Below are 17,006 nucleotides of genomic sequence, written 5' to 3'. Positions count from 1 at the left end.
ACCTGCAGCGAGATTGCTTCGCCAGGCAGCATCTTCGGGACAGGCGCTGGTAACCGCATCACCGAACGGACCCGCCATCTTGGGTAGGGAAGGTCGACGGTCCAGTTGACCGCCCCTCCCGCCCTCCCTGGATACTTAAGGGCGGTCCCTTTCCCCTTAGTGACTTTTGCTGAACTTTAATAAAATCTTTACCCTGAGGCGGAAGCCGGGGCCCTTTGCGCTCTCTTGCGCACTCTGTGTAATTATTTAAATAATACCTGATCGGAACACCATTTGGAGCACAGACTCGTCTGGGCAGTCGTGCTAGAGCACACGCTAGTTGGAGCCGAGTTAATTTTAAAATATTGTATATATTTTAACAGTTGCTGTTTTAGACTCGGACTTGCCTTACCTGCAGCGAGATTGCTTCGCCAGGCAGCATCTTCGGGACAGGCGCTGGTAACCGCATCACCGAACGGACCCGCCATCTTGGGTAGGGAAGGTCGACGGTCCAGTTGACCGCCCCTCCCGCCCTCCTCCCTCTCCCCCCACCATGTATAAAAATAACCGACTTGCACGTCCGCGCAGCGGGCGCGCCGGCGGCGCGCCGAAGGCGCGCCAAAGGCACGCCCGTCTGTGCCCGTCCGGGCCAGGCCGGGCACAGGGCCACCCACCATGCCCGTTTTGCATGAGCATCGTATTAGACATACAAGGGACTACTTGTTACAATTTTGCACGGCAAATTCCCTCCCAACCCCGATCCCTTCAATTACCTTCCACAACGATGCTCCCGGGATATCCTCCAACCAGACAACCAACAGCTTCAGTCTGGCATTATTGAACTGTAGATCAGCTGTCAAGCATGCGTTAGAGATAAAAACGCTTATTCTGGACCTACAATTAGATATTCTTTTCCTCACGGAAACCTGGCTAACGCCTCATTCAGATGCTGATATTGTGAGTATGTTACCAAAGGATTACCTCATACACCATCAAAATAGAATAAAAGGCATAGGAGGCGGACTAGCGATTATTTACAGGAATTCCATCACTTGTAGGCTACAAGAAGGAGGGATTGAGGACTGCGAAAGTGCCCACTTCTCACTTCAACTAACCCCTAATAAATCCCTGTCAGGTCTTCTGATTTACCGCCCGCCGGGGGCCACAGGTAACTTTGTAAGATCATTACTGGACACCACCACTTCTTCTTGTACTTTGACCCCCAATTTTATCCTGCTTGGCGATCTAAACCTACATCTTGAGGACAGTACTAATAAAACTGCTGGGGACCTTATCTCAGAATTAAAAGTACTCGACCTTCATCTGATCAACTCAGAGGCAACCCACACTAAGGGTCACCTTCTGGATCCCTTATTTGCCAATCTCATAAAAATTGAAGCTCGCCCTGCACTCCCTCTCCCTTGGTCTGATCACTTCCTCATCCCGTTTATGTGGCAAATTAGCAAAATCACTGGCCAATTGCAAACTCCTAGAGGACGGGACAGACCATGGTCCAAAATACCCCTTGAAGTCTGGACACAGGAGTTGTCACGATCTACCCCCCTAGCTGATCCTGATCCTGTGCTAGCCAATGATAATTTCACTAATTGGATCACCTCCACCTTGGATATAGTCGCCCCGAAGATCGACTTAAAGAAAAGAAGTACCACTTTTAAATCACCATGGTTCTCACAGGAACTTAGGAACCTTAAGAAAATCTGTAAAAGCCATGAGCGTAAATGGAGGAAAACATGGGACCCCACCACCAAGGAAGAATATAAATCAGCGATGAGGACTTATAAAGCGGCGCGAAAAGCAGCCCAAGCCTCCTTCTTTGATAAAAAAAATCAAAGCTGCCTCTAACTCTTCTCGGGAGACCTATAAAATAGTTAAAGAGCTCCTAACTATACCGAACACCCTCCCATACCTACAACCCACAATTGACAAATGCAACCAAATAGCCTGTTTTTTCCAAAATAAAATCATCAAGATCCTACAGTCACTTCCTCCTTTAAACGATGATAACTCCCTGACCGCTTTATCAGTCTCTGTCAGTGGTCCAACATTAGACAGTTTCAGCCAACTTTCTGAGGACGATTTCTTAAAAACTCTTTCAGACTTGAAAAGTGGTTCCCCTAACGATCCCGCTCCTATCCACATTCTCAAACAGGTTGGACCCACCATCTCGCATCTGGCCACCAATCTTATTAACGCCTCGTTGAACCAGGGAGTGGTCCCTCCTGATTGGAAACATGCCATTGTTAAGGCACTTCAGAAAAAACCGGGTATGGACCCTACAGATCTGACTAACCTCCGCCCAATTTCACTCCTTCCTGGACTAAGTAAGATTGCAGAGAAGGTAGTCAACAAGCAATTGTCTGCCTTCCTTGAAACCAACAATCTCCTTCGTCCCACACAGGCAGGCTTCCGTCCAGGCCAAGGGACGGAAACAGCCCTTTTAAAGGTAGTTGAAGAGGCTAGATGCATCCTGGATTCGGGAGGATCAGTGTTACTGATCCTCCTGGATCTAAGCGCTGCATTCGATACGGTGGACCACAAAACCCTCATTAAGCGCCTCTTCAGTCTGGGAGTAAGGGGCACAGCCCTCTGCTGGCTCTCCTCATTCCTAAAAGACAGAACATTTCAGGTCTGCGAAGGGAATGTGCGATCCAATAGTCTCCCTCTCCAGTGTGGGGTCCCCCAGGGCTCTTCATTGAGCCCTACGCTTTTTAACACATACATGGCCCCCCTGGATGACGTGGTCTCTCCTTTTGGGATAAAAGCCGTCACATACGCTGACGACACCCAAATGATCGTTTCATTTTCTGTGGAAGAGGATAAGGTAAAAAACCTTCATGACTGTCTAGAGGGTATTCATGCCTGGATGTCTGCCTCAAGGCTTAAGCTCAATGGCTCGAAAACTGAGCTCATGCTGTTGGGAAACAAAATATCTTCTCTTCCATCTGCCATGTGGCCAGCATGCTTAGGCCCCCTCCCTCAACCCAAGACTGAATTAAAAAGTCTGGGTTTCTGGCTCGAACAGGACCTATCCCTCAAAACGCAAGCGGAAAAAACAGCTGGCACATGTGTGGGGCTAATGCGTTCCATCAGAAAGATCCTCCCTTTACTTCCAGGACCCTCCCAGAAATTGCTTGTTCAAGGTCTAGTCCTATCAAGACTAGATTACTGCAATGCTCTCTTTCTTGCTGCCCCGGAATCCACAATCAACATTCTTCAAAGAACACAGAATGCTGCAGCTAGGATTCTCACTGGGACCTCTCGCAGAGTCTCAGCCAAACCCGCCCTTAAGGCTCTACATTGGCTGCCGATCCGCGAAAGGGTCAAATTTAAGGCACTTTGCACGGCCCATAAAGCTTTGCAAAATCAAGGGCCCCCAATGCTAAAAGATATGATCTTTCCATACAGACCCAATAGGCCCCTACGATCAGCTCAAGGTCATCTGGCCACAGTCCAAAAAATTAGAAAAGCCCGAACTGGAGGACGCCGTTTCTCGGTTACTGTGGCCATCTCTTGGAATGCCCTGCCACTTCATCTTCGTTCTGAGTCCAATCTTCTGAAATTCCGTAGGCATCTAAAAACTCATCTCTTCCCGCAATAACTTCCTTCCTTTCCCCGTCTTCACCCTCAGAAGTTCTGCAATTTCAGCGCTGGGACGCTCACGGGCAGCCATGCGCTATATAAGACCTAAATTTCATTTCATTTCATTTCACATCAGTTTGCATAAATGGCCCGATAAAGCTCGAGCGAGTTTTAGACAAGAGAGGGCTCTACCCTCCAAGAAATTCTAACCCCTAGTATGTAATGCGTCTAGAGTTCCCTAATGCTATCGGAGCATTCCTACCACATGGACAAACGAGCTGACGCTTACCTAGCAAAAAATGTTCTTCCGCATCAGAGTCACGCCGTGGATGGTTCCAAAGCAGTGCCGCCATTCCCAACGCCTCCTTTTATTTACTAACAACAACCGTTAATTGCATTGGTCCCTCCCCCTTGGGGAGTTTAGACAGCAATAATAGCCGAAATACCACAAAAAACAGGGCGCCATGTTGGAATGGTGACTTCGATGTATAGCCGGGGATTTTTTTGAGGTCTCTCTTTCTTAGAACCCCACTATCGTCCCATAAAGATTTATCATTTTTATCCTATATGTTAATTAAATTACCATCATACAAGTACTATTATTGTTGTATAATTTATATAGCGCTCGGCTCCAACAGTTATTGTGCAAATGTTTTATCTTTTTCGGAATCATATCTAACCGATATATTATGACCATTCTCGCCCTTGCCCCATCATATTCGCAAGCATGTCCAATTTTCAGTTTCCTATACTAGATTATTAATTTGATATGATTTTTTGGGGGGCACCATTCCATTTCCATTCTTCTCTTAATTCATAAATACGATCCCCACACGGATACAAGGCAAACCATCAGTAGTTCCAGTCTGGACAAGTTTTTCTACTAGTCTCAGATATATTATTCATCACAGATTTTTACAACTTGAGTATTAGCCAATAACCAAGTCGACTGCATTTCATCATTAATGTTCCCATTCCTTAGGGAAGGTCTCCACATACATAGACAAATGCATTAACACTTTGGACCCAAATGAAATCTTTTTCAATAACAGAGATACCATTTTTAGTAACTACATTCAGTACTAATGATCTTAATAGTTTTGGCTTATAACAGCGAACGGTACATTTCCCCATCGCCATTTCTATTTCATTATTAAGCATAGTATCCAAATAGCAGAAAAGACACACATCAGCAATTAAAACCTGATAGATCTTTTATTTTCTATTTTTTATCTCAGGTATCCGGTATGCCAATACTGTGCTTTACAAATTGATTCAGCACTGGCTCATTTTATAGTGCCTATTCCAAAAAGTAATGCATTTCATCATCAATATTCAAACCATACCTAATGCACTGCAATTTACAAATCCATTTTGCCTCCCGCTGTCTCAATAACAGTTCACGATCTCCTCCTCTGGCTGGTTGGTATACCTGTTCCAGAGCATGGAACGAAAATTCAGATTTGCCACCATGTTTTGCCCAAAAATGTTTAGTGTGTGCATATTTCATGTCTTTATTGAGGATGGCCCTTCTGTGCGCCTGAATTCTTACCCTTGGACTGCGTTTAGAGCTGCCCACGTATATTAATCCGCAGCTACACCCTAGTACATATACTACAAAAGTAGTTGCACAGTTTATAAGGGAAGGAATATCATAGTCTTGGGACCCAGTGTACGCAAATTTCTTGGTTTTGTCCCTGCCATATTCACAAATGTTGCAGTTTTTGCATACAAAGAAGCCCTTTGGTTTCGGTGGTAACCAGTTAGAGCTTCTGTTGGTTTCAATCTTTAGATAGCTGGGGCACAAGTCATTTCGTAGAGTCCTACCCCTCCGAAAGGTAACAGAGGGAGTGATCATTATGTGTGGCTGTAATCCTGGGACCTCCTTCAAGAGATGGCAATTATTTTTAAAGATTTTGAAAATAGCCCCACTATATCTAGTATATTTTGTTATGAATCTGACATTGGTGTTATATTTTACTCTCCTTTCCCTGCGTGGTTTTGTCATCAAGGTGGCATCTCTGTGGATTTTACGTGTCTTATCTTCAGCCTTACATAAAATATCCCTTTTGTAACCTCTAACTTCAAACCTTTTTTTGAGTTCATGTATATTGGCATTGAACATCTCATCTTCACTGCAGTTGCGTTTGAGGCGCACCATTTCACCAAAGGGTATATTGTTAATCGTAGAGCTGGCATGTGCACTACTTGCATGCAAGACAGCATTACATGCCGTGTCTTTGCGAAAAAGTGTACTTTGGATCTTGCCATTTTTATATAAAACTTCAAGTCCAGGAAATTGATACATTCCCTGCTGTACTCAACTGTCAGTTTTACATTCATACAATTTTTATTAAGGTACTCAAAATATTCCAAGAGCTCCCTTTCTGACCCCGACCAGAGGCAGATGATGTCATCAATATACCTCCCTCTGAACACGATGTAATCAGTCCAGGGGGAGGCATTGTGGTTCCATGCATGCCCTCTCTCAAATTGTCCCATGAAGAGACAGGCATATGACGGGGCAAATTTGGTCCCCATCGCAGTACCCCTCTTTTGATGGTACCAGACATCATCAAATAAGAAATAGTTTCTTGTTAATACCAGTTCCATCATCTCGAGAACCATCTGGTTTTTATGTAACAGATCTGCTCCTTCTCTGTTGAGATAGAATTCACTAGCCTTCAATCCGATGTCATGTTGTATACAAGTATACAAGCTAGTTACGTCCAAAGTGACAAACCACAAGTCATTGGACCACTCAAAATCCTGCAATTTATTCAATATATCCTTGCTATCCTGGATAAATGAGGGGAGATTTTGGACATGCTTGTTGAGTTTTAAATCAATGAATTCAGACAGTCTTTCTGTTGCTGACCCGTTTCCTGAGATTATGGGGCGACCCGGGGGGAATACACCCCCTTGTGTACTTTTGGGAGAATATAGATACATGGGGATTTTGGATTAGATACCAGTAGATATCGGTACTCCCCTTAAGTGAGGTTGGATTTCATGTCTCAATAGTCCCTACTTTCCCTTTCAAGTTTATATAGGCTGGCGCTAACCCGTTCAGAGAAAGTGTCAATGTTGTGGTGGTATGTACTGGGGAGGAACTTGGAATTAGAGCGTAACCCACTATCCATTGATAGGTTCTCCGAAATGTTGTACTTTGATCGTATAAGATCTAAATCAACATCCCTTTCCTCACTAAGAGTAGTCAGACACTGTAGATTTTTAATTTCAGCAATTGACATAGTTACCAATTCCCCCGGTCCCCCAACATTATGGCAACAAGATGGTTTGTTGCTGAAAAAATCTTTTCATTTCAGTTGCCTGGTAAATCTAAACAGGTCTACATGCAAATCCGAAAAGTCACCATCCTGTGTGGGACAAAATCCCAAACCTTTACCCAATAATGTGATCTCATCTTGATCCAAGATCCTATCTGATAGATTGATCACCCTCAATTCAGTGTTAGACATTCCTTCTGCAGTTTCAATCCCTCCAGTTTGTTCTACTGTTTCAATTGATCCTTGGGTTTGTTCTTCGCCCTCTCTGATCTTCTCACCTGTTCCTCGCCTTGTAACCCTGTTGCCCCTTTGGTGCCTCCTGCCCCCTCTCCTTGTCTTTTTTGGCATTGCACCTTTTTGGCCTGATTGCCACTTATTCTTAGCTTCTCCATCTCTTTTTGAAAGGTGGAGGGGCCTGCATCTAAAGGGAGCCCACCTGTGGTTGTTGTGGAAGTCATGCTCTCCAGTGAGGAGAGTGAGGTGCTACTCGCTGATTTTAACTCCTCACTTTCTTCCCTCATCCTTTTCTTGTTAGATTCATCTATTGTTATGTTGTCGAATTTTTTTGCAAAGATGTAAATGCGACCATCACTGTAATCTTTATCATCTCGCTTAATTTTTCTTAGTTTTTTGTCCCTCAAATAGCATTGGTGACCATCAATTATCTTTTTCAAAATTTCATAGCTTTTCTCAGTTAGCTCACTATTCTCACAAGCCTCGATTTCCTTTTCTACACTCTCAGTCTCTGCCATTAGTTTTTCCCCCTTCTCTTCTGCATGCTTGATAAGTATCTGCATCATAACACACGATGCCCCTTCTAGATTGGTTTCCCAGTCCTTCAACAATTCTTCACTTAAATCCTCAAACGTTGGAAAGATGAGGATAAGTAAGCCTCGAGGTACTTTTTTCTGATTGATATATTGCTTCAGTGTTACGCCGTCCAACCAACGTGAGAGCTCCTGTTTCCTGAGGCGTTCCAACTTTTGAAATAGTGCTTTTAGCCCTCCAGTCTTTTGGGCATTCTGTATGGTGGAGGTTGTCCCTGTGTCCTTTCCGAATAAATCCTGCGCCATCTCCGCACGCTTATCATCAAATTTAGGCATTTTGTTTGTAACTGGATGGGTAAAAGTGCTTGCTGGTCCAGACAAAAATTGAAGTGCATAAAAGATGTAGCAGCGGACCTTCCAATGCCACACCTGAAACCCAGTTCCAAAATTTAAGAGTTGTGTGAGCAGCCACCCTCGACGTCAGCTGCTAATTGGCGTCGCTGTGCTAACCAGATCACAGGTAGTTTTTTTGTCTTGTATGGGGGCGCACAGAAAAAGAAGTCCAAAAGAACTGTCAATTTTAAATATATGAAAAAAGTTCCTTTATTCTGTAAAGTTCATATTTTTTTTTTATAAAACACAGTCATAATTCAATTTGCAACAAAAAATCAGCCAACGCGTTTCACTCCATACCACGGAGTTTCTTAAGGGCTGAAATCAAAACAGATAAAACAGACCTCAATGAATTTTTCATTTCACAAGTGGATCTAATTCGACATTTCAATTTACCTTAGCGTTTAAAAACATATTACATAAAAACATACACTCTAGGAGATGATGCAACAACCGATACAGGAAAGGGCCAGTTCACCCTCAATACGAGTATCATTATCATAAATGTTATACTCTCTATTTATGGTACATTTTAACAAGCGTTTTGACAGGAAACCTAATATCAACATTCATGCTTTCAAACCATGGCTGTAGCTTAATCTTTTAACATACATGGCTCTCCCTCCTCAAAACAGTATGATTCACTATTACCTCTCCCTTCTAGTGATACGAAGGGAGATATCCATGATTGTGTGTTTAGGACTGAGGAAGAAACAAAGGGCCGTGTAGATCTCACAGACATTCCTTTACCAGAACCCCAAGGAGAATTGTATGTTGATGGTTCCTGTTTTAGGTTACCAGATGGAACCGCAACAGCTGCGTATGCTATTACGACTTTGAAGACAGTAGTAGAAACTGCTAGGATTTCACACCACTCAGCCCAGGCAGCTGAACTAATAGCTTTGTTACGTGCGTGTGAAATTAGCAAAGGATTGAAAGTAAACATTTACACGGACAGCCAGTACGCCTTCGGCGTTGCCCATAGTTTTGGGAGGTTATGGAGGGAAAGGGGTTTCTTTACCACACATGGCCAGAAGATCCAGCATGGTCCTTTAATTGATCGTTTGTTGTTAGCTTTAACACTACCAGATAAAGTGGCCATTATCAAATGTAGCGCCCATCAGAAAATAGTCGATTCCACAGGAAAGGGAAATGCCTATGCTGATTCAGTGGCGAAAGAAACAGCTCGGACTAAGGTAACTCCCATGTTTCCCAGTACTTAAGCCCGGTGGGTGGCGGAAACGTCTGTATTTGACAATACCATAGAAAGTGTAAGGGAATTGCAGAAGGAAGCCACTATATATGAGACACAGAAATGGGAGCAGGAAATAGGGAAATTGGACAAGAATGAATGTTGGATAGATCGAACTGAAAAGCAACGTTGGTTACTCCCTAATGCATTGGTATATGCCGTAGTCACCATGGCCCGGCACACATAGGAGCAAAGGGTATTTGTGCTGTATTAGACCCCATATGGAGTAACCCAAACATTCCCAAGACAGCCGTACATGTGGTCAAATATTGTCCAGTATGCTTACGCTATAATTCGGGGGGCAGAGAGCCCGTTCTAAGTGGCAATTTTGCACCACCATCTTTGCCTTTTGAAGTTATTCAGATTGATTGCATCCAAATGGAGAGAGTTAATAACTTGAAATACGTGCTGGTGGTGGTTTGTGCTTTCAGTAAGTGGGTTGAAGCCTACCCCACTAAAGAACCACTGCGGTGGCAACTGCTTAAGCTTTGATCAAAGAATATTTCCCCAGGTATTGTTTGCCCCGAATTATATGGTCGGACAATGGAACACACTTGAATTCGGCATTAGTTCAGAGTGTATGTGATGGTTTACAAATTCGCCAGAAGTTCCATGCAGCCAGACACCCCCAATCAGCAGGGCTAGTTGAAAAATACAATGGCATATTAAAATTGAAAATGGCCAAAATCTGCGCAAGCACTGGAGTAAAATGGCCTGATGCACTCCCTTTGGCATTATTATCCTTGAGAAAGACCCCACACACGAGAACCGGGTTGTCTCCATATGAGGTCATTTTTGGCCGACCCGCCAATGTGTGGGGAGTCCCTAGACCTAGGTCCTTTCGAGACATAGATTATCCTCTGATGACAGATTATTTGTATACATTAACTAAAGATCTGCATTCTATTCATCAACAGGTATCCGAGACATTGCAGCCGCTACCAGAGGGTCCCGGACATCGACTGGAGCCCGGACAGTGGGTTCTGGTGAGGAACTACCAGAGGAAATCGAGTTTGGAGCCGAGATGGTCTGAGCCCTACCAGATCATTCTCGTTACCAGGTCAGCTGTGAAGGTGCATGGGCGGAAACACTGGATCCATGCGAGTCATTTGAAAAGACTCCCTCTACCTTTGCCCTTTGATTTGCAAAACCGTGAAGGAATTCCAAACCAAGAAGGGGAATCGCCCCAGAGCTTTGTGCCTTTTTCAGAAGCTCAAGAAAGGGGGCAGCCGAGTGAAGCTGTGCCCCCAGTCGACAAAGTGGTGGCCCAATCAGTGGAGACCAGTATCGAGGGTTCATCACAGGATTCGGATGTATCTAATGCCCGTGCTACTGAGTTATTTTCTGATCAGGAGCGACCTGGTCATTGCAAATACGACCTGTGGCCTCGAAAACAGCGCGGTGCCCCAGATCCTCTTGATAGGAGATAGGGAAAGACTTGAGTTCAGAAACCTTGGATAGATTTGCTGGGGTACTGAGCGAGACACTGGACTGAACGCGTTGAGAGCCTGGAACATTGTGTTAATAGCTCTGTTCAGCAAGAAAGACTGAGTTGGGGGCTGCGGTCGTTCTACGAAACAAAGGAAATTGTTTGCTGTTTTATCCATGGATATGATTGACGAGAGTCTGCCTGTGAGACTCTGAACGGACACAGGGAAGAAGAACCCCTCTGGTGGCGTGTGTGCTTTGTGGATACAGATAGTTTTTGGACTTATAGAGAGGGACCGAGTTATGGATGTATGACGTTACAACGCAGGCTATTACAACGCCTGCCTTTACAACGCGGTTTTTACATCGCAATCCATTACAACGCATAGCGCTTTGGGGTGCTGGATAGTGAAAAGTTTAATTTACTATTCCAACACCAGTCCCCGTGGACACTAGGGAAGGTGTTGGATAGTAAATTAAACGTATTCCCTATCCTAGAGCGCCCCCCAGCGCAATGCATTGTAATGGTTTGCGTTGTAATGACCGCGTTGTAATGGTAGTGCGTTGTAAAAGTTTCGTTGTAAAGGTTGTTCACCCCGAGTTTTATCTGAACTTCTAGCGAGCATTTTTCCTTTTGCCCGATTTGCTATGGAGGATGAGAGACCACTAGCCCCTCGGCGATATATGGATAATATGCATTTGTTTTCCGGGTGGTCCACCAGAGTGAAGGTGGCATTCGTTGTTTTTATCATCATTATCACAATTATTATGATGAGTGTGTTTGCATATTTAGAATTTCAGCATCCAGTACAGAAATTATTAGGCACCACTGTTGCTCCGGAAGAACATCTCTTTTACTCTTTCCCCCCTCATAAGGCTAGACATAGAGAGACTTATATGAAGAATGCTTTTATAGAAATGTTGCATCAAACCCATTCCACTACAAATAAGACAAACTGTTGGGTATGCGGGTTACTCCCTTCAGTAATGCATCAACACGAACTGTTCATTTCCCTACCTATGTCCTATTTAGCTAGCTGTGAAGCGTGGTTTCAATTGTTATCTTTGATGTATTCGCATTATGTAGCTGAACCGAAAATATATACTGAAAAAGATTATGAAGCCATTTTAAAATACATAGAGAAACATCAGGGATTTGATGCAGCTGGAAATGAAGGAGAGGGCTCATTTGACCCCAATGCATGTACATGGCTAATGGAAGAAATGCAGGATTTTGAACTGTTCTAGCGAGGCCCATGTGGATAATGGCACCTGGTCCCTTAGCAGTTGGTTTTGGGATCTTTTAGCTACCTGGGGTTGGAAGATATTTATGATACTGGCAGGGGCATTTGGAGTGATTTTTACATGTTGCTTGTGTCTCCAATGTGGCCCTGCCTGTTGCTCGTTTTGTGCCACCAGGATCACGTCAGCATTGCAATTTTCTCGACAAATCAAGGTAGAAAAACAAATGATACAAAAGGAAGTGTCTGACGTCATGCAAATAGATGAGGGGGTATTTGTAGAATAGAAGTATGTGTATTGGCCATATTAGGCCAAAATGGCCCTCTGTAGGGATCGAATTTGCAATAAATACATATTATTGGCCGAATATGTCCAATATAACTTTGCAAACATATGGTCGATCAATTAGAATAAAGTGTAGTCATTTAGTTACCTAAAATTCACTCATAATAGGTTAGCACTATTGACACGGCTGAAGCCATTTTCTTTCGTTTCTTGGTGTGCAAACGCGGTTTCCCTGAAACCACGTGACTATGTCTTTTCCTCTATATTCACGGCGTCAGCCAAACCATGGTGGATGTCTTCTAACTGGTAGCTCAAGGGAAACTCAAGGTCGCACCTGCCTTCTTCGCGGGATGCGGACATTCTCACAAAGCCTGTTCTTGTCCTCTCCGTCTCTAGATAGACTGGGAGGCACCCGGTTGACCTGCCCCCGGAATAGCTGAGGCCTAGGATACTAGCAATCTATTGTGCCTTATATGGGTATTCCTCTGGCCTGCTGACAAACTGTGTTTTTCTTTGTAGGGTGTCATTCTCGATGTGTGAAACGTATATATGCTTTGTACTTTGAACATGTAAGCAGTCTCCTCTGCACACCTACGAGGTTGTGTAGACCGGGGCTCCCCTGTCAGGGTTTGTCTTTGATGAATAAACGATTGAACCTTCTCCATTGCCGACTGAATTATTAGTTATCCTTAATTGTATATGGGTTATTGGTAAGTGTGACCCGTTAGAATTTATTTGATCCCTTCAACAAGTAGGGCCTCTGCTTCTTCAGCGCCCAGACCACAGCAAATGCCTCACGTTCAATCGCACTCCACCTCTGTTCCCCTGGAAATAACCTGCTACTAATGAAGGCTACAGGTTGGTCCAGGCCCTCCTCATTTAGCTGTGAGAGCACAGCCCGCACACCATGCTCTGAAGCATCTATCTGCAAAATGAATTCCCCATAGAAGTCGGGTGCCTGAAGTACGAGCACCGTGCCCATGGCAGATTTCAGGGCATCAAAAGCCTTCTGGCAGCTGTCAGTCTAGTTCATCTTCCTGGGCTGATTCCTGGAAGTCAGCTCGGTCAAGGGTTCAACACTGATGCCATACACCTTGACAAATCTCCTGTAATACCCAGTGAGTCCTAAGAATGCTCAAACCTCTGTCTGGGTCTTGGGGGTTTCCCAAGCCAGAATGGTATCAATCTTGGGCTGTAGGGGCTCCATCTGGCCATTCCCCACCTGGTGTCCCAAGTACACCACAGAACCCTGCCGGATCAGGCACTTACTCGCCTTGATCGTGAGGCCTGCCCTCTGTAAAGCCATCAACACTTCTCAGAGGTGGTGCAGATGTTCCTCCCAGGTACCACTGAACACTGCGATGTCATTCAGGTATACGTCACTAAAATCCTCCAGTCCAGCCAACACCTGGTTGACCTACCTCTGAAAGGTGGCGGGCATTCTTCAACCCAAAGGGCATCACCCGAAATTGGTAGTGCCCGCTGGTATTGAGAATGCGGACCTCTGCTTTGCCCATCAATTAAAGTAATCTGCCCGTACCCAAGTCAAACGTACTGAGGTACCAGCAGCTCCCAACCCTTCTATGAACTCATCAGCTCTGAGGAAGGGGTGCGCATCAGTCCTGGTGCCTGAATTGAGCCCTCGGTAGTCCACACAGAACTGGAGTTCTGGAGTGGAAATGCGTGCGGCAGCTTAGGGACCAAGACCACTGGGTTGGCCTAAGGGCTGTCTGAAGGCTCAATCACCGCTAACATCTTGGAGACCTCCTCTTTGATGCAAGCCTTGACCCTGTCAGTCACTCTGTACATTTTGTGCTTTACAGGAGGACTGTCCCCTGTGTCAACAGCATGGACACATCACTGAGTGACACCAGGGGTTAATGAGAACAGAGCAGAAAACTGTCCCAGCAGTTGGCGGTAGTCGCTCTGCTGTTCAGAAGTCAGGGTGGAAGAGAGTGTTACACCGTCCACTGACCCATAGTGTTCCTTTGTAGACAGGAGTTCAGGAAGAGGCTCAGTCTCCTCCTCCATTCCAGCATCTGTTTCTAGGAGCATGCCCACTTCAGACCTCTCCAAGTGGGGCTTAAGGCAGTTCACATGCAGGATCACAAAGGGTTCCTAGGAGACTGCAAGTCCACTAAGTAGGTGACTTTACTCTTGCTCGCCACCTTCTCAAATGGTCCGGTCCACTTATCCTGGAGTGCACAAGGCTCCACTGGGGCCATGACCCATACTTTGTGTCCAGTCTGATACTCGATCAGACTGGCATTCTGATCATACCAACGTTTTATCTCCTCCTGGCTGGCTTCCAGATTGTCCTAAGTGAGTTGTCTGAAGCGCTTAGTTTGGTTCCTGAAGCCCAGCATGTAGATATATACATCCTTGGGAGGTTTACTAGGAGCTTTTGTCCAGCCTTCTTTGACAAGATTTAGAGGTCCTCTTACAGGATGCCCAAACAGGAGCTCAAAGGGACTGAACCCTGAGGACTTCTGTGGTACATCTCTGTAAGCAAACAAAAGGCATGGTAAGAGGAAGTCCCACTTAAGCCTAATGGGTTCACCAAGACCCATAATCATGCCTTCATGGTCCGGTTGAATCTCTCAACCAGCCCATTACCTTGGGGGTTGCAAGGAGTGGTGAACTTGTAGGTAGCATGGCACTCCTACCACAGGGACATCATATACTCAGATATGAAGTTGGTATCACGGTCGGACACCACCTATCTGGGGAACCCAACACAGGACAAAATACCCATCAACGCGCGACCCACCACGGGGGATGTCACAGTTCGGAGAGGAATGTCTTCCGGGTACCGGGTGGCATGGTCCACCAAGACCAAGATAAAATGGTTTCCTATGGCTGTCTTGGGGTCCTGGGGGCCCACAATGTCAATATTAACCCTGGGTGAAGTACTACGCTATGCTCGCGTAGTTTGCGAAGTTTGCGCTACTTCCCACTACGTGAATTGCACATAGCACAGTGCAAACACGCGTAGCGTAGCGGTAATTTTTTCTTGCTCACAGTCCTCAATGCCAAGTTGGCGACCACAAGCGATAAAAATGACATCCCAGCGAGACTTTTTCCTCGTTCGCGATCAGCAACATCAAGTTGCCGATTGCGAGAGTGGAAAATAAACCTCCCAGCGAGATTCTCAACACGGGGAGGTCAGGTTTCTCATTGTGAGTGGTCGCGTATGCTCGCGACCGCTTGTGATGAGAAACTACCAGTCTGTGTTGAGAAAGCTGCAGCTTGAGTAGAAATCAACTCGAGCGTCAGAAAACGACAGCTTGTATTGTGCAAGATGCGGTTTGCACTGATTGCACAGTGTGAACAAGCATCCGGCACTGTGCAATCAGTGCGAACAGCATTTTGCACAGTGCACTACGCAGTTCGCATAGCTACACATAGCTCGCAAAGTGCAATTCGCGTAGCTACGTGTATCGCTACTACGCGAACTACGCCCGGGGTTAGTCCATATCTACCCTCTCAAAGGGGGTGCAGACCACAGAGAAAGGTTGGAGAGGAGCCTTACACTTCCTCCCACTCTTACCACTTGGCTGGCAAGTCTGGCAAGACCTACAGTGAGTATCAGAACTCTTACGCATTTGGGGCCAGTAAAAGTGGGTGACAAGCCTTTCAAAGGTTTTGTCTTGCCCCTCCTTGCAGAATTCCACCCTGGTAGAGCCTCCTTCCTGCTGCCAATGGGTCTGCTCAGGCAGGTCCCCCAGTTCAGCCACTTGTTCCACTGTAGGCTCCAGGGCCCCCCCCTCAAGGTTTGCCTCCTCCTGGACTGTGGGAACTTTGGGGGCCATTCTCCCACGCCATCTGCCTCTTCTCTTCCTGGCAGGCACCTGGGCCACTCTTTCAGGCTCCAGCTCCTCTTGAATGCCCTTAGTGGCTGCCATTGACCGAGTGATAACACACGCCCATTCAGGCAGACCCCACGTCTCTAAATGAGACCTCAGCTCCACCTTCACCCAAGGGGGGATCTCCAAATCATTGCCTAGCAGACAGTCAACTGGCATGGCTGGCCTCACAGCTACTTTCAAGGTACATGAGCCCCCCCCACTCAAATGGAACCTGTGCCACTTTGCAGAGGCACTCTGAGTTGTCAGCGGCAACTACTGGGTAGAATGTGTTGGGGACCATTTGGTCTTCAGACACCAGGCGACATTTGATAGCTGTCACACTTGCTCCGGTGTCTCTCAGAGCCTCCACATTATGGCCCTTGATGGTCACCCACTGCCTGTACTTCTTAGTGTTATCAGGCAGATGAACTCTTGGGACCATCTCACTGTCTCCTAAAGAGACCAAGGACATTTCTGCAGGACCCCACCCCTGTTGGGCATCTGTCTTCTCCCCCAAGGCTACACTAGCAATTTCCCGGAGCAGTGGGTGCGGTGGTAACCTTCTTGGGACACCTAGGATCCCCTTGGAAGTGGCCCACCTGACCACTGTCAAGTAGCACGCACCTTGTATACTTGGTCTTCCACAGGAGCAGATGACTATTCTCCAAATCCCAAACTCCACTGGGAGCGGACGTAGAATCCACTGCCAGTAGAGAGGGGGAAAGGGGATGGGATAAAAGAGAGACTCCACTGCTATGCCTCTTCCTCTCAGAAATTCTTAGCAACTCTGCTAGGCATCTTCAAATACAAATAACAACATTAATACATTCTTAACCTCTCAGAACCTCAATTATATACTCTAACTCTAGCCCCAACAAATCTCCTACCTTCACTTCCGTAGTGGCTTGCTTATCTCTAGTTT

This window comes from Lissotriton helveticus, chromosome 4_1 (assembly GCF_964261635.1).
Source record: "Lissotriton helveticus chromosome 4_1, aLisHel1.1, whole genome shotgun sequence".
Lineage (NCBI taxonomy): Eukaryota > Metazoa > Chordata > Amphibia > Caudata > Salamandridae > Lissotriton > Lissotriton helveticus.
The sequence above is the reverse complement of the archived record's forward strand: the minus strand, read 5'-3'. Positions refer to the sequence as shown.